This window comes from Schistocerca americana, chromosome 2, assembly GCF_021461395.2.
Source record: "Schistocerca americana isolate TAMUIC-IGC-003095 chromosome 2, iqSchAmer2.1, whole genome shotgun sequence".
NCBI classification, from domain to species: Eukaryota; Metazoa; Arthropoda; class Insecta; order Orthoptera; family Acrididae; genus Schistocerca; species Schistocerca americana.
This window is the reverse complement of record NC_060120.1, coordinates 76850567-76876331: the sequence shown is the minus strand read 5'-3', so window position 1 is coordinate 76876331 and position 25765 is coordinate 76850567.

Below are 25765 nucleotides of genomic sequence, written 5' to 3'. Positions count from 1 at the left end.
GAAAGCTGTTAGATAGGCAACATACAAATGATTCTGGATGACCGTTTTAGCTGTTTAGTGATACAGGCCTGTTTGTGTTTGAAATAAAAGTGTCCGAATACGATTTGAAAAAAAAAAAAAAAATGAAATATCTATCTGGCTAAACTGTCTTCCTAAATCTTAAAAAGTGCAGAAGAATCGCTACAGTTCACAGTTCAAACATTTCGGTGAATCCATTCAGAGACTCGTCTGGAAAAGCCTGAATATGAAATGCGGTGAAACGCAAATTATAGCTACAAAAAAAAAAAAAAAAAAAAAAAGCTCTTCAAAATACACAAAACTTGGACACTACAACGCTGTCATAAAACCAAGGTTTATTTATGGGGCTAAAACACTAGTTTTAAACGGAAATACGTTAAAGAAATCCTAAACAGAGAAAAAATTCTAAAATTTTATGTCCAAACAACAGTGTAGAAGCAACATAAGACTACAAACAAATAAGCAAATTCAAAAGTATACTTTTATTTGCGTATGAAAAACCGCGGACTAAAATTCCGTGGCCATTTTAATGTTATGTTAAGAAATAGATTAATTAGACTGGTGTGGAATTCTGCGAGAGTCGCAGTAAAGCTAAAATTCGAGTAATAAAACGGATCAGTGCTTGAAAGGCGTGAAAGAAATCGTAATAATACACAACGTGATACAACAGACAGAAAACTTTTTAGGCATTAAAGTCGAGAGTAGACAGTGGTCTGACAGCAACATGCAAGAAGACCACAACAACTTCGTCCGACTATAAGCAATAGGAATCCACTGTGAAAGAATGGAAGTAATACGGACACGAAAAAATGCTAAAAACACAACTTTGAAAAGCCTTTGTTGTACATCGTCTAGTCCACTATTACACAGACATGAATAATAATGGCGACGACGATAATAATAGTAACCGTAATAATGATAATAATAATAATAACCAAGAAAACGGCAAAGAACTTGCAAGATATTTTAAAGAAATACTTAACTTACTGCCCTGAACCAACACAAAGCCATAGAATCCTGAGGAAACTAAGCCTAATTCAGTGCTTACGAAGAAAAAACTGCGTTACACAAGAAGCAGGACAGAACACACGGGAAACTCACTAACATCATTTGCATACAAAATTTTATTGCAGCATATCCTCGGTGGCGCACATAAACAACTTGAACCAAAAACTGGAGAACATCAAGCCGTTCGTGTCCAGAGGAAATCTTGGAACCTAAAGCTAATCCTAAGACATCAAGAAATCTGTAGCAAAAGTTTAGTCTGCGCATTGGTTGATTTCAAAAAATCCCATGACTCAGCTGACCACTAACTAAATATTAAAGACTAAGGTCTAGATCTGAAAACATTTTCAATCGCTAAACAGATCCTGACAGAAGTTAAATCTGTTGGGAAATCTTCGATAGTTTCGAAATCAAACCGGGAGTAACGCAAGGAGGTGGGCTGTCTCCGCTACTTTTTAAACATTTCCCCTGAGAAAGTGATACAAGAGTGGCAGAAACAAATCGGTCCTCAAGAGTAACCAATCAATCATCTTAGGCAGAGACAAGTTATCCATAGATTTCCCAGTATTTGCAGACGATCTATCAATAGAAACTCTCGAAAGACACTGCAGAATGTAGGTCTGAAGATAACTCTGAAGACACAGTACTTGACCTGCAACAAACACGCATCAAAAACCATGGTGACGAAATGTGACAAGATTAAACGAGTTCCACAATTTAAATATGTCGGTGAAATCATACGGGAAAATGGGTTCGATACAAAACCAAACGAAATTACAGGTTGCAACATTGTCACGAAAAAGTTTTCAGCTCTCCAGGAAAATAATTGCTTCATTATAATTCAAGTCTTGGATCACAATGTTTATTTGTAATCAGGTAATAAATTCAGTTGGTTAAGACCATCTTCAGACCCGAAGAAAAACGTTTTTCATTATACATATCACACCGCTCCATGTGTTGGTGCAGTCAAAATCATTAACCGTTTCGGCTTCGTCAAATAAATAAAATTGTGATGTGTAAAGAGCACATTGAAGCGTACATACTGCACCACCACATGTAATGGCGTGATATGTATAATGCAATACGTTTCTACTCAGGTGATGGTAATTACCGACCGAAATTAATCACCTGACTGTAAATGAACAATGTAATTATAATAAAGCAAACGAAATTAGATGCCAAAAGATGAAAACCGCATACCGTCTGACGCAGAATATCTGCTACAAGAAATGTATTTCCAGTCACACAAAACTAAGACATTACAACACAATAATTAAACCAGAACGTGTTTATGAATCAGAAACACTAAACACGAAACGGAAAACAAGACACTGAAAACAATGAGAAAAAGGAAAGACAAAATGAAAGAAAAATTACCAGCCCACGATTTCTAGACGAAAAATACTGACGCGGAAGAAATCAGCAAATGAAACAATACACAGGTAGCCATAGAGATATTATAAGACGCAGGTTGCGGTCACATCAAAAGAATGAACCAAATGGATTTACAACACAAACGGCCGATTTTCTTGGCAGTAGGAGCACGACGAAACGTTTTGGCGAGATCAAAACTGATCGGAAATTGGTAGAGATTACCCCAGACGATATCCAAAAACAAAAAATCTTCAGGTCCAAAATTCACAAATGGCAAGTCGATCAAGCGAAAAAACCAAAGAAGACGGGAACAACAAGGTCTAGAGAGAGGAAGGAAGCCCACAGGAAGAGAATTAAAGAAATATGGGGACAAATGAAGGCAAATGCCCACCTCTAAACACTTAGACCTAATGAACTTATTCGCAAATAATTATAATGAATTCCATATGCCAAAAGTCTCTTATTCCAAAGTGCAAATTGCCATCGAAATCGCTTACGATTTATCGTACGTAACGTGCGATACATGCCCACAGCAGTCGCTGCCTCGCTAGAGGACCAGCAAGCTAGATCACGTGGGGACCAGCACCGCTGGCGTGCGCATTCTTTGCTGGGTCCGCGAGAGCCAAAACACATGCCGTTCCCCAGTCGGGGTCGATCTCGCGGATTCCCGCTCTGCCCCTTTTTTTTTTTTATCTCCGCGCGAGAGAACATTTATCTTCACGCATGACATGCTGAAATACGTCAAGTTCATCTGCGTTTCTGACGGCGCTCTGAATTATCTATTTTCACGTAAACGAGGCAGCGTGCACACCAGAACACTCTTAGACTGTAAAAGGTTAATATTCGACTCGTAAAGTTCCATTGCTTTCTATAGTGTAATAAATATTTTCGGATGTTTGTTAAACCGCACACCTACATCCGAAAAATTCTCTGCACTACAGTTACTGCAGGTATGAATATGAATAGCAGGTGTGACTGCGAACAGAATTCGTTTTTCGTTTCCAGAGGTTCTCAAAAACTTTTATGCACTTTAGTTCTAATGGTGCACCCATAATTGTTAACATTGTGGGGAAGCAATAGGATCACTAATCTGTACTTGCTAATAATCGACAGTGGTCCAGTTATCAATCTGTTACGTGTTAAACTTACTTTTCATAATTTTAGTATACCTAACGGTGCCTGTTTCACAACAGCAAGCTGCATGTAAATATGCTTCTTCTCTTACAGGTGCATGCTGCGTATTTCCGGTTCGAAAAGGTTCTCCCATCTGTTCAGCTATATTACTTTGTGAAAGAGGAATACTTTTCAAGTTGGAGATGTCTACACAGGACTTTTATAGAGCCAACGAGCATCGAAAATATCGCATCTTGTGTACAAGGTACGTACCTTCTGACTACATATGAGTTTTTACGTAAGGGACAGATTTACTTTCCTACAATACCTCGCAGTAGGAAGTGAAACGATCGCAACTACTTCATATATCAGTCAATGCCTACTTAGGTGTCATAGGGAAGGTTTTTAGTAATCCTGTGGAAATTAGAATTTTACGCCTTTTGTCTTACCAGATACTATCGCTTCAGAGATGGCATGTTACTGACTTCCTCCAATCTGTGAACTGGAACCGCACTCTTTTGTCTGCCGACCCCTCGTAGGTCACATGGTATTCAAAAGATGGTTCATTTAGTTACGTTTCATTCACCAAATACATCCACGGGTGATAGGTATCTTAGTGCCAACTCAGTGGATCGCCCAGCTGTCGAAGCCCCAAAATGTAGTTTTATATTCTAATGATGCAGCCAACAAACCACAGTTTTAAGTTTGTGGCCGCCGGCCGGAGTGGCCGAGCGGTTCTAGGCGCTTCAGTCAGGAACCGCGCGACCGGTACGGTCGCAGGTTCGAATCCTGCCTCGAGAATGGATGTGTGTGCTGTCCTTAGGTTAGTTAGGTTTAAGTAGTTCTAAGTTCTAGGGGACTGATGACCTCAGAAGTTAAGTACCATAGTGCTCAGAGCCATTTAAGTTCGTAGCATCCTGTATATTCTTTTCACTTTCTCGTGGAATGAGATTACTATCCAAGGAAGAAGGCATGTGGCCAAGATGTAACTGGGGAAAACACCCGTCTTTTATCGGCATCTTTCATGTATTTGGACTGCGGAAGACATTTACGTGCCTTTGATTGCTGTTCACGAATAGAATGAATGGAATGGATTTAATAAAAATGTGCAATATATAATTCCAAATCTTCGCATCATGATACTTCATGCAGATACAAGGCAGGGCCTCTAGAATTGTTTCGAGATTTTTTAAACGAAAAACGAAATGAGCACCAGTGAATAATTAAGTATATCACTACATCCTCTCGTTTTCTCTTCCAGTCTGTTCGAAGTTTGTTGTAGTTTAATCCGAAGTTCTGTAGAAGGACTCCTGAATCATTGCATCTCCAGGTCTCTGCAGTTTATTATATCTTTGTTTTAGCTTCATCCGTCTTTTATTGTGCCACGCATCACAAAAGTTGTTTGTCGATTAAGGATTTATATGTACGGTGGCTTCACATGTCGACTTCAACGAAACTATACTTCCTTAGGCATGCTCAGTAGACGAAGCTTTTATTTTCCCTTCAGTTGCGTACGCGGAAACTTGTAATCATAATAAAGAGTACTTGCGATCAATGACTGGCAATTACTATAGCAAAAGTATGTTATTAAATCTTTGACAGTGTAGTGGGATCATTGTACCATATATTTCTTAAAAATTAGAGAGGATTATAGCTTTTGTAAACGATTTTTCTAAGATGTTGAGTGGTAATGTGGGCCTAATACAAAAATAACTAGCTCACCGAAATAAATAATTTGTCAGAACTAGAGAAATCATCACATGTGTCTTTTAATACCGTATAATCCTCCTCATGGACTTGATAGCCGCCTGGATTCACTTAGGAAGTGAGTCCACGAGGCTGTGCAGGTACGTTGCATCTAGATGAAGCTAGCCGCAAAGGATTTGATCCCGCAAATCCACAAAACTGGGGGGATGCCGACACCAGCGGTTTACTTGCTTTTCCCGCGTGTCTCACATATTTTGTTGGGGTTCAAGTCAGGTGATTCTGCAGGCTAATCAAGATGTAATAGGGCGATAAAGTGTTCAGAAAGTCAGTCACATATTCTTGCAAGCCGATGAACTTCACTATTGATTATTTGTGCCTGTGCGAGCAATGGTCTCTTGCGAGATGACAGACTTCAAATGTTCATTGCCTAATATGTTCTCTCGCAAAAGGGCTGGTAAAGGACCTTCGCTGACCGCCTGCCGCAATTCCGTCGGGTTTGTAAACGATTTTGATTCAGAAGCCTTTTTTTTTTTTTTCAGACTACGTTTCTGACACTGTAGATCGTGGCCATGTACGTTATGCCACTGCTTAGACACCCGTTGAACAGTTGGCCGCGAAATACCAACAAATCCAATAATTTCATACACGGTGTGGCCGTGGGCAGAGCCATACACGATTGCCCATGTTTGCCACTCTGTCGCATCCTTGGCTCTGACCACTATGGGACGTAACATCTGAGGTCATCAGTCCCCTAGACTTAGAACTACTTGAACCTGACTAACCTAAGGACATCACACACAGCCATGCCCGAGACAGGATTCGAAGCTGCGACCGTAGCAGCAGCGCGGTTCCGGACTGAAGCGCCTAGAGCCGCTCGGCTACAACGGCCGGCTGTCGCATACGTAACTTTACCCTTGTTTACGTACAATGTCCACTTGAAACGTAAATGTCTCACTGATCGCTGTTTGGTTACGCTTATGTAGAGGCAGTGCGCGCGCGGACAAGCACGTGACTTTATCGCTGCGCCATCTGTAAACGCTTAACGATTCATCAGTGCGTGCGCAGTGACGTGACTAATATTTTTTGGTCCGGTGAGCTTGTATATAAAAATATTGTACTACAGTGGCTTGTTTGTTTTTTATTTAAGTAATTTAACCCACAGCATTGCTGCTCAACCCCAACAACTGCTCCTCAGGAATAAAACTATGCCTTGTCGCTTCCGATTTATGTCACAGAATATACACAAATGAACAAATAAGTGGTTGCATTGCATTTTAAGTTTATACTAGTAGCTTTTTTCTGTTGGGAGCTGCTGGAAACTAAAACTATCACAAATTTTTCGTCTTGTACACAAGTCCCAAAAAATTATTCGTTAGAAAAACGGAAAATAAAATCGTTGTACTGCATAATTGTCGGAGGAGAAACATTTACTTATTTAGCTGTTTCCTCTGTACTGTTTCTCTTTTCGAACGTCTTTCGTTGAAACATAACAACGAGGTACAAAATACGGAAGGGTAAAAAATACAGAGGCCATTTGTGAATAGGAATTAAATTGTTTCGTTACGGGTGTATTATTTCCCAGTTAGAGCGAACAGACTATTTTTACAAATTCCTTTCTGTTTATGTCTTGCCGTAAAAGAGGGTCCGAATTTTTTTACTTCACACAGGGCAAAATAACTTCTGACGAACCATCAAAATAAAATTTGTCCAGCCACTTCAGTACATCGATAATGTTGAATTTTTCATTGCGGAGCTATGTCATAATTAAAGACAAGTTATTGTACTATGTTCCTCTGTTCAGATCTACTACGGTCAATAGCAAAACACTGTGGAGCTACGTATATTACGAGAACAAACAGAGTTCTTGTCGTCAGAATGAATTTGTTAACAGAATGTAGGGAATAAATTTGTTTCTTTTCTGCGTATTTATCCTTAGTTACTCTATTCTCTACCTTGGAGAAAACAACTGCCTTGACAGCATATTCGACATGGGAAGCCTCTGTCAAAGCGTTTTTAAGACTCCAAGACTTAATTTCAACAATTCCTAAACCCAGAAATCGTAAGCGATTCTGACACCGTGTTTCTTCATCCACGTTACTTTTTTTTTTCATGAAACATGGTTATCGTTTTTACATAACGCGTCTCCTTCTGTTATGTTTTCTGCAGTTGACTGCAAACATTCACAGAGCTTTCGGGGTGTTTAACTACATCTGGCCCGTCTCAATTTCGCTGCGTGAGATTCAAGTGGATCTTAGACATAATCTTTATTTCGGTAGTATCGGATTTTTACGACACGAGACGACTGGCCTTATAACTGCAGTGTGTCACTGCCAGCACGCAGAGCGTCAGCGTATCATTTGCCCGTTCTCTGCCGCTACGAGACACAGGGAGAGGGAGACAGAGACTGGTCGTAGTTGCGGTGGCGGCCGCGGTGCGGCGCTAGGAGTCGGGGCAACAAGACGTGTTTACTCCGAAGCGCCGCCGGGGGCTGTGTGGGCGGGGAACGGCGGCGCCGTAGCTGAGGCGGCGGCGGGAGTAGGGGGCGGGGGTGGCGTCCCAGACAGCTGCTCTCTCGCTCTCTGTTCATTTACATAATTACCGGGCAATTAGACAACGGCACTGGGTCAGATGCAGCTTAACCCTTCCGACCGCGACCTAAGATGTCGGTCAGCAAGGTCGCCGGTCAAGCTATTACTGGCGCACAGGGTGCCGCGCAAGTTGTTTCACGTGGGCTCGTTCACTTCCTCACGATACAGTTTCCCGCGTTGATTTGAAAATGAGTGAGCAATGACTACATCAGAAAAATGGTCATTTCCTAAGATTAGCTTCTCTTACTCTTAATAATAAATAAAAATTTCGTTTATCTAGCGTCTGTAGCGATCGATTCTACTAACGGAAGTTTTGGTTCTTGTCACCCTAACCGTGTGCAGTGGATATGTTGCTTTCGTATCCTAAGCAAAGTTTCCATAGACCCATAATCCAGCTGAAACGTCCCCTTAGAAAAATTATAAATGACTGTGCCTAAACTGACACACAATATTTTTAAGCGCAACGCAATCTGACTTTCAATAATCCCTACAAAAAAATGGCCCTGACTAACATTAACGTATACCTTTCACAAATCACTTACCTCACAAAAATCTTCGTTACTCGAACTACTGCAATACAGCGAGCGCCACTACTGCCAGCTAAATAAAAGATTCAAACTACTGAAGGCACTAACTACTGATAGGCATAGTTAGCAAATGAAAGATTTTGATAGAGAACAAGCAATGTATTTACTTTAATAGTGTTCAAAAGTCATAATATATATAGCAGTTCATGGCATCCAGCCTTACAAATTTACTGTCTCTGATGGACACACGTCCAGATCATCCGCTCTCAAAACTCCGCCATTTCTCTCCCCACATCCACCACTGCTGGCGGCTCACCTCCAACTGCGCAACGCTACGTGCTGTTAACAGCCAACAGCGACTATTTCAACAATGCCCACCAGCCACAGACTGCACACAGCACAGCCAGTGGTTTTCATACAGAGTGCTAGGTGACGTTACCAACATAAAAACCTAAACAGCCTACTTACACAGCTTTCAGTTTGCTATTCATGACACTTTATACTCTAGCTTCTGGTGATCAAAAAATAAGACAACAGGATTTGCTCTGCCTGGAGCTGTTCTATAGTTGCGTTAATTTTTCCCGTTTTTGATCTTCTGTTGAGCCTGTTGTCTATACGAAGTTTTCTTTGGCTGATCGCTGAGTGTCTCAGCCCTGATGCTTTCACTGGTTTAGGGCGATAATTCTTATCTGCTATCGCACAGCAAATTGACATATTTGGAGAAGTCACTATGTGATTCCAAGGACGTGTCCTCACTTATACAGGGCTATTCAAAAAGAAGGAGTCGCAGACTTACAAGAGTGCCAGGCATAGGTGGGGATAAAAACGCAGTCTTTCACACAACCCCACAGATAAAAGTTACAAGTTGGGGACTCTAGAGACCTGGGAGGCCACTGGCGATGAAGTTCATCTTCTCCTCCTCCTCTTCGAATCCAACGTCTCTTTATGGTTTGTAGCTTGGAAGCAATAGCTGTTTCAAATCATTTCCTTCCTTTTGAATAGCCCTGTGTTATTTATTTGTAACACTATGCGCTGATGGAATTTTCTGTGTTTATCAGGCGACCAATTAGCAGCTGGTACCTTGAAGAACCAAATACTTCCTTTGTTGAGTAGGCCTATACTGTTTGCCGTACCCACTCTACAGCTTAAATCAGAGTACCATAGAGGGCAGTTGTGATTAAAGTACAGCTACTCACGGAGATCCAGTGCAATGGAATTATTGTATGGCAGCACAATTTGATAGATGTTAATGAGATAATGCGGACCCGATTTGCGCTGACGAAGTTATGTCCCAATTTTGGCCACAACGTGAAAATCGGACGCTGTACAGCATCCCGTCGACGTCTCATACTGAACAAACGGGATGAATGGTGTTCAATAATAAAATCAAAATGCCTTTGTCACTTGTCTGGATTTCTGGGCATGTCCCATTTTTAATCTATTACATTTGGAGACATTTATATGCGTCTTTCTTGCATTTAAAACGCCAGATTTGCACTTAGTGGTCAAAACTGACACTATTTTTTTTTCAGCATAAATCTGATGTCTGACGTCATCATTGATCTGATTTTCTATTTTATATCGCTAGTGTTTATTTTTCTCCAGGTTCTGTCTTCCATTTACAAACTGTATCTTTAATTCGTTTGACCACTGATTGCTAATTACATTATTTTGTTCATCCAAATAATCAATGTTTATGAAACTTCCTGGCAGATTAAAACTGTATGCCGGACCGAGACTCGAACTCGGGACCTTTGCCTTTCGCGAGCAAGTGCTCTACCAACTGAGCTAGCCAAGCACGTAGCTCAGTTGGTAGAGCACTTGCCCGCGAAAGGCAAAGGTCCCGAGTTCGAGTCTCGGTCCGGCACACACTTTTAATCTGCCAGGAAGTTTCATATCAGAGCACACTCCGCTGCAAAGTGAAAATCTCATTCTGGAATCAATGTTTACCTTCTACAAAAATGTAACATACCGTACGTAATTTTTTTTAGGTTAGATGATCATACGCGTACATTCATTTAATTTATAAAAATGATTTTTAAAATGAGAGGTATCTGCAACTGCTGTTTTACTTAGAAGTCAGATGCTTACGTTTGTCTTGAGATAGACAGATATGTATTTATCATCTTCTTCAAACCGTAACGTAATCGCAGTAGTTTTTCTTAATATCGGCTTTCACTGAAACATTTATCTCAATTCTTAAAAGAAAAGGTGAAGAATGGCCGCTGTATCTTGCAAATAAGAACTCATAATACTACTTGCCTATGACTTTTAATTCTGTCTATCGACATAATTTTCGTCTAAGTAAATGTGCACCTTTGTTGTATTCGAACCTCGTTCTACCAGTTTCATTCACGAATTATATTTGGCGAACCGAAAGGTATCGTAAGTGTAAAGTGTTTGACTCTTTTAGCACGTAATATACAGGAAAGACAGCAATATTCACCGTTGGGAATACAATCCTATGAAACTGGCTTAGAGATTCTGGTCAAAATGCTTTGCTATGCCAATAAACCACAAGAATGACTCACACTGAAAATGATTTTAGCGAGTTAGTTTTGAAGGCGTCTTGATGGCGTTCATGTGAGCCCAACGAAGAATAAGTAAGATCCCCTAGGCGTCGATGTTGTTATTGACAGGAATAAACCTGGACTAGTATACGAAGGAAATCAGTCCTTATCCTTTCAAATGAACTAGCACAGTACTCCCTTCTTACTTAAGGAAACCACGGAAAATTTGGAGTGACGGAAGAGATTTGAAGTGCATCCCTTCCTAACGCGAGTCCAACGCGTTTAAAACAGACATCTGAAAGAGAAAAAATAAAAGAGAAATACAGAACCAATACCTTATGGAATATGCTGAATTTATCTGAAAACAGGCTAAAAGACGAATATGACTGCGATGCGACTGCTTTCCAATGTACTGGAAATTCAAAGAGAGTTCTTTGAAGTCATTGGAGAAAAAATTTTCCCGTGGTGTAGGCTGTAGACCTAGGTCTTGCAAGGCTGCAACAAAGAAACAAGTTTTCTTGCAAGGCTGCAACAAAGAAACAAGTTTGTTTAACCGAAGGAAGTTGACATTTCATACAGTTGGAGAAGCAATTCATCCTTTATTGGTCACACACAGAAATACTGCGAAGAAAACCTATTATTTTACGTAAGTTAGATGTATGTGGTCATACATCTACATCTACATGGATACTCTGCAAATCACATTTAAGTGCCTGGCAGAGGGTTTATCAAACCACCTTCACAATTCTCTATTATTCCAATGTCGTATTGCGCGCGGGAAGGATGAACACCTATATCTTTTCGTACGAGCTCTGATTTCCCTTATTTTATTTTTGTGATCGTTCCTCCCTATGTAAGTCGGTGTCAACAAAATATTTTCGCATTCGGAGGAAATAGTTGGTGATTGGAATTTCGTGAGAAGATTCCGTCGCAACGAAAAACGCCTTTCTTTTAATGATATCCATCCCAAATCCTGCATTATTTCTGTGACACTCTCTCCCGTATTTCGCGATAATACAGAACGTGCTGCCTTTCTTCGAACTTTTTCAATATACTCTGTCAGTCCTATCTGGTAAGGATCCCACGCCGCGCAACAGTATTCTCAAAGAGGACGGACAAGCGTAGTGTAGGCAGTCTCCTTAGTAGGTCTGTTACATTTTCTAAGTGTCCTGCCAATGAAACGCAGTGTTTGGTTAGCCTTCCCCACAAAGTTTTCTATGTGTTCCTTCCAATTTAAATTTTTCGTAATTGTAATTCCTAGATATTTAGTTGAATTTACGGCTTTTAGATTAGACTGATTTACCGTGTAACCGAAGTTTAACGCGTTCTTATTAGCACTCATGTGGATGACCTCACACTTTTCGTTATTTAAGGTCAACTGCCACTTTTCGCACCATTTCGATATTTCTTCTAAATCGTTTTTCAGTTTGTTTTGATCTTCTGATGACCTTATTAGTCGATAAACGACAGCGTCATCTGAATGCAGTTTGAATTTTATAACATCTGTTTTAAATACAACATTCCCGTAAAAAGCACATGGGTGCTACGATATGAAATATCACAATGTTCTTTATGTGGACGAAAAGCATGGTTGAGTTTTGGTGTATTTCATGTGAAATGTCTTAAAACAATTTCTCTTTGGAACAAAGCACAGAACAAATCCATATTTTACTATCAAATGCCCCTGTGGCAACACCGTCATTGTGTCTTTGTAATCCGGTCAGTGGCCAAGACTGTCATATCGTACATCATTCACTGGCACATGAGCTCCTGTTTTCTTCTTCTTATGGACTCGTTGTGCATCCTACTCGCCAATTCCAAACGAAGTCAGGCAGCATTCCTTTGCCTGTACAAGAAATAAAATTGTACGCAATGACGGACACATAGGCACTTACAAATGTTTTGAAATCCCATTTATCATTTATCCAATTAAAAGCAGTGTCTGTCTTCTTATACGTTTGGTGGTTGTGTTGTTATTGTGCGATGCACTACCAGTGTCTGAAGTTGTAACGATTAGGAAGAATGGAAGGAAGGAAGGAAGATAAGGGTTTAATGTCCCGTCGACATTGAGGCCATTAAAGACGGAGCACAAACTCAGAGTGTTTCAGGAATTGGGGGAGAACTCTGTCATGCCCTTTTAAAGCAGCCACCCCGGTATTTTCTTGGAGCGATTTAGGGAAATCGCAGAAAACCTAAATGTGGACGGCCAGACGCGGATTTGTTCTGTTGTCCTCTCGAATGCAAGTACAGTGTTGTTAACCACTGAATCATCTCGTTCAGTCACAATAATTCAGTTGGTAGTGCCTGAGAAAACCACAGACGCCACATCAGATTCTGGAATATCCAGTAAGCTCCTGATGCGAACGGCCTCTGGTTCATACTCTGGAATTTCGTTACTGCTGTAGGCAACAATTAGAATGATAAGGGTGTTCTGGCAGTAAAAAAGGGTCTTTTATTTCATCTGTAAAAAGTGTAGTTGTTTCCATTTTCAATATCCTGTCAATGAGTATTCATGTGAGTACTATGAAACTTTACACGGGTGTTACAAAGATCGATATGGAGGTAATTTTTGCCTATATGCACCATTTTTACCACGCTTAATTTTTGTAAACTTCAGATATGAAGTCGCTAACACATTTCTATAATAACTAATCTTGAAGACTTCCTCATTTCATTTATACACAGTTTTCGTTGTATAAGATAAAACTGCACCAAAAATTCGAAAGAAACTGGTACTCTGGTGACCAGTGCTCATATGGCCATGCTATTCAGAGAGTTCACTTTTGTCTAGGGACAGCAGATCTTGGTGCCGGTCGGGTGAGCCGAATGGTTTCGCTTGGCTGGAACCGAGCATTGTAGTTCGTAGTGCTTTCCAGTAGCAGACAGCGAAAGCTTGCTGTACAGTATAGTACTCAGTAGTCTCCAGTACATTGTTCACGTGTTTTGGTTGTTGTGCACTTGTTTATGTTACTGTGACTTTCATTTGGAAAATGGGAAAACATAGTTGCACTGTAACATGAGGGAATAATAAAAACTTATAACATCAAATTGTCCAAGATACAGGCACGATAATCAGAATTTTCGTAAAAATAGACAATACTTCCAATTTTTTTCTCTTTACTTCTGGAAGGTGACAATGATTTGAGGAGCTGAGAAATAGGGGTTTCTGATGACATTACTTGTCATTTTGAATGTTTCAAAACTTGTGGTCCCAGAAAATTATGGAGAAAATGATGTTACCACAACGTTGTTCTTATCACATACCAAATATTAGGCTTCTCACCTGTGTAATTTATACAAAATTTCATCAAAATCGAAAATGATGAAAGAAAAAAATATTTATTTGAACAACCTGATATGAAATGTCTCATTTGCTTATGTGCAATGTAAATATCTCATATCCGAGATCTTTATAAGTTTACAAATCATATCAAAGAAACATGTTGTCCCTATTTCATCGTGTTTCTCCCTATAAAAATGTGTTTTGACATTCTGCTTTCCTTTTTTAACTCTGCTGTCATTAGCAGTAACAAGTTTAATTTGCTTTTTATTTCTAGGCAAAAGACTAATGGCAGTGAGACAGCACAGGTAGTTTTTATTAGAATCTCACTCCGTTGTACTAAATAGTCTTAATATAAATCTAACCTAACCTAAAAATAATCATGAATTCCTGAACACAGTGTCTCCTACAGTAACTGCTTCATGCGAAACGTCTTTAACAATAAAGTTTTCTACTACTACTGGACTACAGAAACAGTTCGTCCAATTATCAAAATATTTCGAACAGATAAAAACTACATAAACACTGGTATTGTGCTGCTCTTGCTCTAATAATAGAATCATTAAGCTCACTGGCTTATATCATAAAACCTGCCAGCTGTTTCTGATTCTCCATTGCAGTCCAGTGCATTAATAGATTCTCCTCCACCCCCAGGCTTGTGAAACATAATCACAATAGTATTTGTGTTACTGTCAAATTCAGTTCCCGGAAAGGAATATTACAGTAAAACATGCTACTGCTTGTAAATTTCTATAGCTGGATATGAACTTCTCGAGAGAAGTACATAAGGCACTACTTAAAGATCAAATTAAGGTCCGGGTAAATAAAGGAATCCAGTGCCCATGAAGTTTGTGCAGACATCGGCGATAAACATGGGATGCATACCAATATATCTACGTAGTCCTCTACACCCAGAAATGTACTGAATTGGTCAGTTAAGATAATAAGGAATGGAACGCTTTTCCCATGAAAAATTAGTTGCAGTTTGGGAATAATATAAACTTAGCTATGTTTTTAGTTGTGTATATTTTAGAGGATATTTTTGCAATGTCGAAGTCCTAAAAACTGCATAAGAGGCTTAGGCACTCCGCCCCATTGCGAAAATTGTGGCAAACTGCACAAGATAAAAAACTTCAATAATTAACAATTTTGAATAACGCGCGGAATGAGTCAGTTCCTTGTCCTGGCGAATGTAATTTTTCACTGTCTGCTGCTAGGAAGCGCTTGATCTGCAGACCCGTGGCCAGCGAGTACATTGGATCGACTAACCGGATCGACACGGAGATTTACTGTCCCTAGACACAGGTAGAAACTTCGCGCCAAAGATAATAGAATGTCGCTCGATCAGATAGTTCAAACGTAACTGGAAAGCATCGCTGCCCATACAAGGACGAAATTTAAAAGATAACACAGGGAAGAGTATTCAATATCGACGTTGCTTTAGAGCAACATTGTCCCATAATTTGTTAAAGTATTGAAGAAAAACAACAATTTGTGATTTCTAGGTTTGGCACAGCCAAACTATAATTTAAAAGACTACAGCAGAACGATTCTACTGCCACCAATGGCACCAACATACATTTCGCGTAAGGATCGCGAAGGTAAGATACGAGAAATTATGGTTCGCAGGGTATTCTCTCCCGCAAAAAAAAAAAAAAAAAAAAAAAAAAAAAAAAAAAAAAAAAAAAAAAAAAAAAAAAAAACGTGTTGTGGTGTACGATACGCTATAAAACCCTTTGTAAGACAAAAAATTTTCAATTAACATTAAACAATACTACTCAATGTACTGTGTTTACTGCAGAAGTATAACCTGCTTCATCTGCAGCTACGTTTGGGACTCATTCAGTGAAACCATACCCACGGCAATAGGGACTACGAATTGGTACTCGCTACGCAGCACATGGGATCAGTCTTGAACAAAATTTCCTGAAAAAATGGCTCTGAGCACTATGGGACTTAACATCTGAGGTCATCAGTCCCCTAGAACTTTGAACTACTTAAACCTAACTAACCTAAGGACATCACACACATACATTCCCGAGGCAGGATTCGAACCTGCGACCGTAGCGGTTGCGCGGTTCCAGACTGTAGCGTCTAGAACCGCTCGGCCACCCCGGCCGGATTTCCTGAAAATCTTCTGTCTCTAAAGACCAACGTAAAAAAATCTGAACATACTACCCGATGTTTAAATAAAATTTGTGTGTTTCTCTTATTTCCTAAATAAAACTTCGAGAAATGCAGTTGTGATTTCAAGAGGAGAGTAAGTAAGTAAGGGAACGAGAAGTAGGCTTCCTCTTGAGAGCGCCGTAGCTTGGGAAATATGAAAGCTGTGTGTATATTTCTTGATTTAACAACATTTTTACCAGCACTGAAGATTACAGTATGTCATTCAACTCTCTGTTCGTTACTCCCAAACTCTACAGGACTGAACCCTTGGATCTAAAAATGGTTCAAATGGCTCTGAGCACTATGCGACTTAACTTCTGAGGTCATCAGTCGCCTAGAACTTACAACTAATTAAACCTCACTAACCTAAGGACATCACACATCCATGCCCGAGGCAGGATTCGAACCTGCGACCGTAGCGGTCGCTCGGCTCCAGACTGTAGCGCCTAGAACCGCACGGCCACTCTGGCCGAACCCTTGGATCTATTTCAGACATTCCCTTCTTTTATCTTTTTGCAGTGGCTATCAAATTCGTGACATATTTTTGGTAGTTTCCTTCTTATATCCTTTTGAAATATCCATATTGTTGTAGTCTGATGAACAACGTCAGTAACTGAATTTTAAACATTTAATCTGACTCCGAATAATTCATTTATTATTATTACCGAACTACTCTAGATACCCGTACCCGCTGCTTGTTGTTTTGAATTCAGATATCATTTCATTACCAAAACTTTGGAACCACACGTAATAGGACATTTAACTTTGTTTTAAAAATTATTGGTACGGAAACAATTCTTACGAGGTTATCCCAGAGAACTCCATTTAAGAAAGGAATAGTCATGTTTCCCAATGCACTCTCGACGTAATTTCTTTGTCTGTTCGTCAGTAGCTGCTGCTTTGTCATTTGTCCTTTCAATACCAAATCTTCATTTTTTTTTATTTATGAGGCTTGGTCACGTACCTAAGGTTCGCAAGAGATTGGTTCTTTTCAGCACGCTCACGGGAAGCTCTGATAGGGACCATGTATGACCCAGTTGGGACCTTTATTTGGATGATGTTTCGGGTTCTGGTATTTACCTCGTAACCAAGAGAGACTACGTGAGAAGGCAACGTGCAACTATGGCATACAGGTATATTTCAGGTTCGAAGATGGGACAGTAGTTTAAGCTATGTCGTATAACTGCTTGTGTGTCCCGAAAACAATGAGACTCTCTAATAAACGCCGTAAGTTGGCTTGCAAAATATAGATGTAGATGATCAGCTTATTTGAGGTTGTTGCAACGTTCGTAATCTCAAATAAAAATATTATCTTCTTAGCCATTGGCGTTGTTCCTAATGTGTGTGGGCGATGAGGATTTCTGGGCACCCTTGGTACCAGATACCTAATTTGTTTTTGTAAACATGTTTCGGTAACATCTGTATCTTCAGTAGATTTTTATTTACTTTTCTTTTGCACATATTCGCATCTGTTGTTTTCAAAAAAGGTTCAAATGGCTCTGAGCACTATGGGACTTAACATCTATGGTCATGAGTCCCCTAGAACTTAGAACTACTTAAACCTAACTAACCTAAGGACATCACACAACACCCAGTCATTGTTGTTTTCAATAAACCGTTTATCACCAACTTTTTGTACCGTTTGGTGAATAGCTTGTGTATTTGATAGTTACAGAAAATTGAGAGGCAGCTGTATGTTTGGACTAGCTGTGGCCTGGCGACAGCCGATACCTGTCATACCTAACTTTCAGCAGCGATGAAATTAACATGTAAAGTTCGCCGGTACTTGAACACATCTGCCGCGACCAGGTGCTGGTCAGAGTTCACTGCTGGACGGGGGCGGTCACAGTTATTGATGATAATAATATAAATAATAATATTAATAATAATTTCTTTTTAAAAAACGGAATTTATGTGTACGCTCTTAAACATACAGAATCTCACCACAAAATATGGACGGATAAACAGAGTTCCACATTTTAAATACCTGGGGGAAATTTTGGAACCCACTGGACTAGAAAAAAAAAAATCTCAATAAACTCGAGCACAAAAACTAAGGAGAGCCTACGGTCGAACACATCAACTTTACAACGAAAGTGCATGTCCATCCATGCAAAAATCAGGCATTACAGCACTGTCATTAAGCCCGAGGTGCTATACGCAGTAGAAACCGTGTCATTTCATAACAAGATGCTACTACAAAATCTACAAAAACAAGAACGAAAGATCATTAGGAAAATCCTTGGACCACGAAAAACTGAAGCTGGATAAAGACTGCAAACCAATGAAACTACGGGGGAAATTTCAAATATTGCTGCTGACATTAGGAAAGGACGCTTAAATTCTATGGACACATACAAAGACTCTCTGAGTATAGACTCACTCGTCAGATACTCACACCCACTGAAAACCTTAAAGGTATGACATGGGCCGAACAAGAACGAACAGACCTTACTGATACTCAGCTCACCATTGAGAACACTGCAGACCGTAAAATCTACAGGAGCAAAATAGACAAGTGTTAAGTCCAGCCAGAGACAAGAGTCAAAAAGACGGATGAAGGAAAGAAAGCCACGAGCGAGAAAATGAAGGTCTCATCGAAAAATCGCAGGAAGAACTGTAGAAGCTTCACGTGATCTACAAAGGGTCTACTACGTGTATAATAAATAATAATAATATTAATTTGCTTACATTCGTGCTTAGCATACATATTTACCGCAGCTTCCTAAGTTACAGATCAGAGAAATGCGGCATTTGGAAAATATTGTCCAGAGACTTGAGGAGTACATGTCACGCATTTGATGTAAGAACTATAATAGGAACAGACTCTCACAACTGCGTCAACATTAAAATTTATACGATATAATGTCGAAGTATGTATTCAACTTCATCAGTATTTCAAATAACATTACGACTGTGAACACAGGCCAGTAGACTATGGCTAAGCGAACGTGTACCTGTGGGAATGCTGTTTCCATGTCATTTATGCCCATGTTCGGGATGCCATTGTTTCTATTTTTTTCCCCTAGCGGAGGGTCTCTCCTCCGTGCTTTACTCATCCTTCTGCAGTTCTCCGTGTGGACCCTTGAGACCGCGTCTGCAATATCCTGTGTCAAAATTAGCTAGCTATTGGTACCTTCTGGAGTTCCTTTTCTCTCCCGGGAATCTTTGCTGTCATCTTACTTTATTCTTCGAAATGTTAGTTGTGAAATTTTGAAACTGGTATACATAAAAACATGTGCTTTTAGTGAAATGTTATTTTTGGAAGGGAGGAGTCATGACCGCTTTGACCTCAATGCAGCCCCCTCCAACATCTCCTATTCCTGCTACACGGATGCGTGTTGATCAGTGTTCAACTCTTTCTCCGAAAACGTATCACTCAAAAACATAGCAAAAGAGTACAGTTACATTCGTTTGATTTGAGGTTATTCGAGTACACTTTCATAGTTGCATTATGCTTGCAATAAGTTGTCTCTCGAGATTTCTCCCACATCTGAAATATTTCGTATTCTATTATGCTAGAAAAGAAATGAGACAGCTCTTAGTAGTAAGGAAGAATTTGATACGGTGTGCAAGGGCGTTTTTTAGCGTTGAACTGTATTCTTTTATTCTGACAAGTCTCATTTAAAGTCGGTGGGCTTGAGGAGTAATGGATGAGCAGTTTACTATCCTCGCACCCCCACGCTTTGCCGGAAGACAAATATGGCAACGCTGCTACGTGTCACCGCTGAAAACGATCTCCGGAAATGTTTCAGCAGCGAGAAAAATCATTACCGACCTGTAGAGACTTCAGGCGCGTCTTAGGCTCGCGTTACACGGTCAAAGATCTTCTACAAAAGCTAGCACCAAGCTCTTGCTTTCATAAAATATATCATGAAGATACCACAGTTCATATATTGTCAAATATTTAATACACGTCTTTTATGGAAGATCTTATAAAATATCTGTGACAGTGTTTTACAGTGCAATACAGGCTTAATCTGAAGGCGCCCATCTCCAATTGCTTATACCTGGCTAATACACAAATTTCCAGCATCAGTCCCGTTACATTTGTGTAAGCCAGCATGAATGATAATTTTGATGAAATGACCTCACCGGTTCGTCCGCTAACTTGTTGGATCTGTACTAAACTTGTTATTGCTTGAGGGCATGCAGTTCTAGGCCGGAAGCGGGTCGCATTCTATGCTCCACAAGAAATAGCATGTGATGAGATATTCATCAGATTTATATTGCAGCAAATACACTTTTAAAGCTCACTATGTTGACAGCAATTAACATCTAATGAAGTTCACGCTGATTAAACGCAATTCGCTATGCGAACAGCGTGACAGTTTACGCAGAAGCAGCACGGATGTTGGTAATAAATGTGTGGCGACTGACTTGTTCTCACATAATGCGAATCAGGGAGGACGGGACAGTGACAGTAACCAAGGCATATCGTTTCCGACTGTTAAGACTTGTTAAACCAGCTACTGTACTGTAGACTATCCTAAGTTAAGTGTCAGACTACCGTAGTTTTCGTATTAGCCTTGGTCAGTTCAGATTGTATCCTTGTTACCTGTACGTTAGATGTGTTGCATACCTGTTGGGCGTTACATCATGTCGATTGCTGTCTTTACGTACGCGATCAGTGTCTTATTAGATTCCCTGAGAAACAGGAAGTGGTGAACCATCTATAAACTGAGGGAGAACATATAAAGGACGATGTAACCTATGGAACATTTCTGTTCTACCCAGTTATCCTCCTATCCGGTACTTAAAAATAAACACTATTTATAGCAAAATTGAAATTGCCAGTGTTTAAATCAGGGTTTATTTGAAAATTGTTGATTTGTAACGTGAAACAGAGGGATTTTTGTGGTAAAAATAAAAACAACAATACAGATTTATCATATAGTACTAGAAAACGTAATGCCTTAAAAAAGGTATAATTAAAAAAACGGATAATAAAAATATGTCAAACATTGATTCAGTACTTCGTCGAGCTTACATTAAAAAAATTTCTGTCATAAATAAATAATTTTCTCATTTATCAGTAATAACAGGAAACTTTTGCTTTCGATTGTGATGAAGTATGTTCGACTGAATACAAAATAACAACAATAATTGTACAGATTTTTTTGTGTTTGTGCATGTAAACTGGACTTGAAAGAATATTAATTGCTTTGGTTACATAAAGTCAGAGTAGTTAGGCGATCAACTGACTTGTGTTACATATAAAATGAAATTTATTTTCTGTAAGGATATGAAATACACATGGTTTTAATTATGTACAAAACAAATAACCAGACAGACAGACAAACAAGGGTAAGTCGTTGGTTACCAGTTTCTCACTAAACACAATCATTTATGTTTATTTACCTGGCAATGCTATCATTACTACAGTTAATCCTACCATTTAATACGTCATTTATGTACCGTACCAGAAATACCGGACCGTAGTTTCGGTAGAGAGTAACTTTAGGTAATACTGAGGCAGACGTCATCCGAAATATAGAGTACTTAGGCTCAAGTAGCAGTGGACCAACGACGTCATGTCTCGCAACCAGTCTGAATCGATGGGGGAGACCTGTGCCATTCTGCACCTGATGTTTTCGAATCTCTGTCTTCCTCTACAGTTTTTGCTCTCTACTGTTTTAACAGATGTGCTATCATCCTCTCCTTTCTCCATATCAGTGTTTTCCACATTTTCCTTTCCTCTCCGATTCTGCACAAAACCTCCTCATTCCTTACCTTATCAGTCCACCTAATTTTACCAGCCCGGTATTTACCGAGTGAGATGTGGAGAACCACGGGCATCCACATTCCCAGGCTCACCGGCACGCCGTCCCCGCCGGGATTCGAACCGCGGCCAGCGCGCCTCTGCATTCCGGAAGTGGTAGCTTTAAAGTGTACAGCTATCCGGGTCGGTCTCTTTCTGCAACAATAGGCAGAAAACTCACCTATTTTGCTGGCCTGCAGACAACGTACATTGTGTGGTTGTAAAGAGACTGCTGCTGTCACAGACAAAGTACGCATGTGCCAAAGATGAACGCCCCATAGCCGTGAAGTGTGAAGCCTTCTTAGTCGAATGCGGCACCTCTGGTTTCTGTAGCGAAATCAGTTTGGCCGTGGCCTTATGATGTGTAAGAGCTGTTATTTTATTCTGCCGGAAATGTAATACACGTAATAATAGAGCACCGAATTTCCGTGAAATTGTAAGAAATTTGGAAAAACTGCTACTGAAACCTATCTTTTGCTAAAAGTATGATGAAGGCTGTTTATACTTACGCGAGATTTTGAATGGTTCAAGTGTTGGCAAGATAGCTGAGAATACGTTGAAAATTGCTCTCGCCTGGGACGCATTTCAGCATCAGAAACGGATGAAAATGTCGTAAAAGAAGGTAGTCTGATTTGAGCTGACGGTCGGTTGAATACTCGAAAGATTGCTGAAACTGTGGAAATTGACAAAGAATGTGTAACGCAAATTTTACATAACTAGTTGAACATGAGACAAGTGTGTGCGAAACAGGTGTTCAAAATTTTCACAATCCAACAAAAGTGAACTCGTGGACATGTTTGCACTGAGCTTTGTATAGTATTGTAAATTTGATTAACTTCTCATGGTTGGGATTCACAGTCATATAATATTTCTTAAAAGACATCGTAGTCGCCCTTGACTGCATAAAATGTTTATTATTACGTTCGCAACATCGGCCTTAGTGCCATTTTCAAGTAACTCTGCAAAAGTTACATTCTATAAAAATGTAAGACTATCTCACGTGAGTATATGACATCGGCAAAATGCAGCCATTTGACTGTGAGAGTCCCACAAGATTCGATGAGTACGACACATATTACATCGTAAAATGCTGTTGAATATGTAATGAACTGTCAATGTTACCATCGTTCTAATAATCTATTAGAACGATGGTAACACTGACAGTTCAGTACGTATTTAACACCATTTTACGATGTAATAAGTGTCTTACTCATCGAATCTTGTGGGACCCTCACAGTCAAATGGCTGCATTTTGACGACGACATGTACTCATGTCAAATAGTCTTATATTCTGACAGAATATCAATTTTGCAGTGTTACTTGAAAATGATCCTAAGGCCGATATTGCAATAGTAATAATAAGTATATTATACAGTCAACGGCGATTATGATGCCTTTTAAGAAGGATTGAAAATGATCCTAATTTCTTGGAAAGAGTGACAACGTGTGACAAATCTTGGTTTTTCAGTTACGATCCGGAAACTAAGCAGGGAAAAAGGCTCGAATGAACTAATGAGGATTCAAAGGGATGATATTTTTTTTCGATATTCGTTGAGTAGTGTATTTCCACTGGATTCCTTAAGGTCAAATTATTAATCAATAATACTACCTTGAGGTTCCTGTTCAACTCCGTGGGAAGTAAAAACGACCCTAATTGCGGAAGCATTAAGTCGTGGGTTTTGCATCAAGACAACGCGCCAGCTCGTACCGCATTGGCAGTTATGAGGTTTCTAGGGAAGTGCAGCATCTCACTGTCAGAGACCCACCTTATTCGCCTGACTTAGCACAACGTGACTTTTATCTATTCCGAAAGGTCAAATCTGCACTAAATGGAGCAAAATTTCAGTGCGTTGAAGCAGTGAAAGAAAAATAGGCACGATAGGAGCTCACAGACGGAGACTCCCATCAATGGTAAACCCGCATGGAGCATTTTAGCGATGGAGCTGGAGAGCGTATTGAGGGTGCCAGTAACTAAATAAGTATATTACTGAAATACAATGTTTTAGAGCAATAGCTCCGTTACTTTATAGCCACACGTCGTGTAGCGCTGTTTTAAAAATTAAAGCAGAGGATTCTTTATCAAAGAACGACAAATTAGTGTTATAGCGCTAAAGAAGAGCGAAATAAACACAGTTAAATATTCCTTTCCTATTGATGTATTTAATAATTTTGCGTCAATTATTTCTTGTCTTCACTCTCGTTCAGGGGGTGTGTTTTGTAACGAGGTAACAACAGTATTATGAGATGACGTGTACAAATTTTTTTATACAATGAATCTACAAAATTTCAATAAGTTGCACAATGATAGGAAAACCATTTTTGTGAAGACACTAACTAAGAACTCGCTACCACTAGGCGCTGTAAGCCTTTCTTATCCTACTGACGTAAGGAAATTTGAGACAATTTTGGGACGAGGATGCGTCTTCTCTCATTTGAACTAAAAACGACCATTTTCTCCTGTATGCGGATGGCACTAATGAAATAACCGGTTTTTCCATATGAGAAACACTGGTTTTCCTGCTTTCCAAATACGTTTCACCTGATCATTACGGAGCTCTTCAACTTCTTCTTTCATGTGTATATAAATTAGCCGGGGCTTAATTGTATGAGATGTTCTGGGAAACTTGCTTGTTTCATTCCTCCGTCTTTTGTAAAGCTTTCTAATCACCCACTAGTTCAACAGTAATAATGATTTATAAATTAGGAAAGTAACTCTTTATAAAACAACGTTACAGCAGGTTAAAGCAAATAATAATACCTACCAAAAACTTCACATAAAATTTTTATGAAAGCCTACTGAACGTGTTTTCAAAATCCATGTCTCCTGGCGTCCACCATGACAGCTGGAACGTCCACCAATGGGCGGCAAGGAGGAGGTTGACTACCACTTCTGTCTTGAGATAGGTCATCTGCTCCGGCGTTTGCTTGAACTGTGACATACCATTTCACACAGACAGTTTACTACCAACCTAAGCACTCTAATGCATTTTCTATGATGGCGAGACGAGTAGCTGATTACGTGTTTATGTTGTAGCTGAGGCGGAAACAAGGCTCTCAGTTGGAAATGAAAGAAACAGTATGGAACACAGGTCCCAAGAGAATATTGTCCAGCAAAAGCTACAACAACTTAGGTACAGGCAAATCATCTGTTATTGTAATTGTATCTAGCTTTCCTGTTGTATCTTATTAATGTGATTAGACTTCCGAAAGTAAGTTTGATATTGTTATCTACATCTACATCTACATCTACATGGTTACTCTGCAATTCACTCTGAAGTGCCTGGCAGAGGGTTCATCGAACCATTTTCATACTACCTCTTTACCATTCCACTCTTGAATGGCAAGTGGGAAAAAGGAACACCTAAATCTTGCTGTTCGAGCTCTGATTTCTCTTATTTTATTATGATGATCATTTCTCCCTTCGTAGGTGGGTGTCAACAAAATATTTTCGCCATCGGAAGAGAAAGTTGGTGATTGAAATTTCGTAAATAGATCTCGCCGCAAAGAAAACCGCCTTTGTTTCACTGACTGCCACCACAACTCGCGTATCATATCAGTGACACTCTCACCCCTAGTGCTCGACAACACGAAACGAGCTGCTCCTTTTTGCACTTTTTCGATGTCCTCCGTCAATCCTACCTGGTAAGGATCCCACACCTCGCAGTAATATTCCAGCAGAGGGTAGACAAGTGTAATGTAGGCTATCTCTTTAGTGG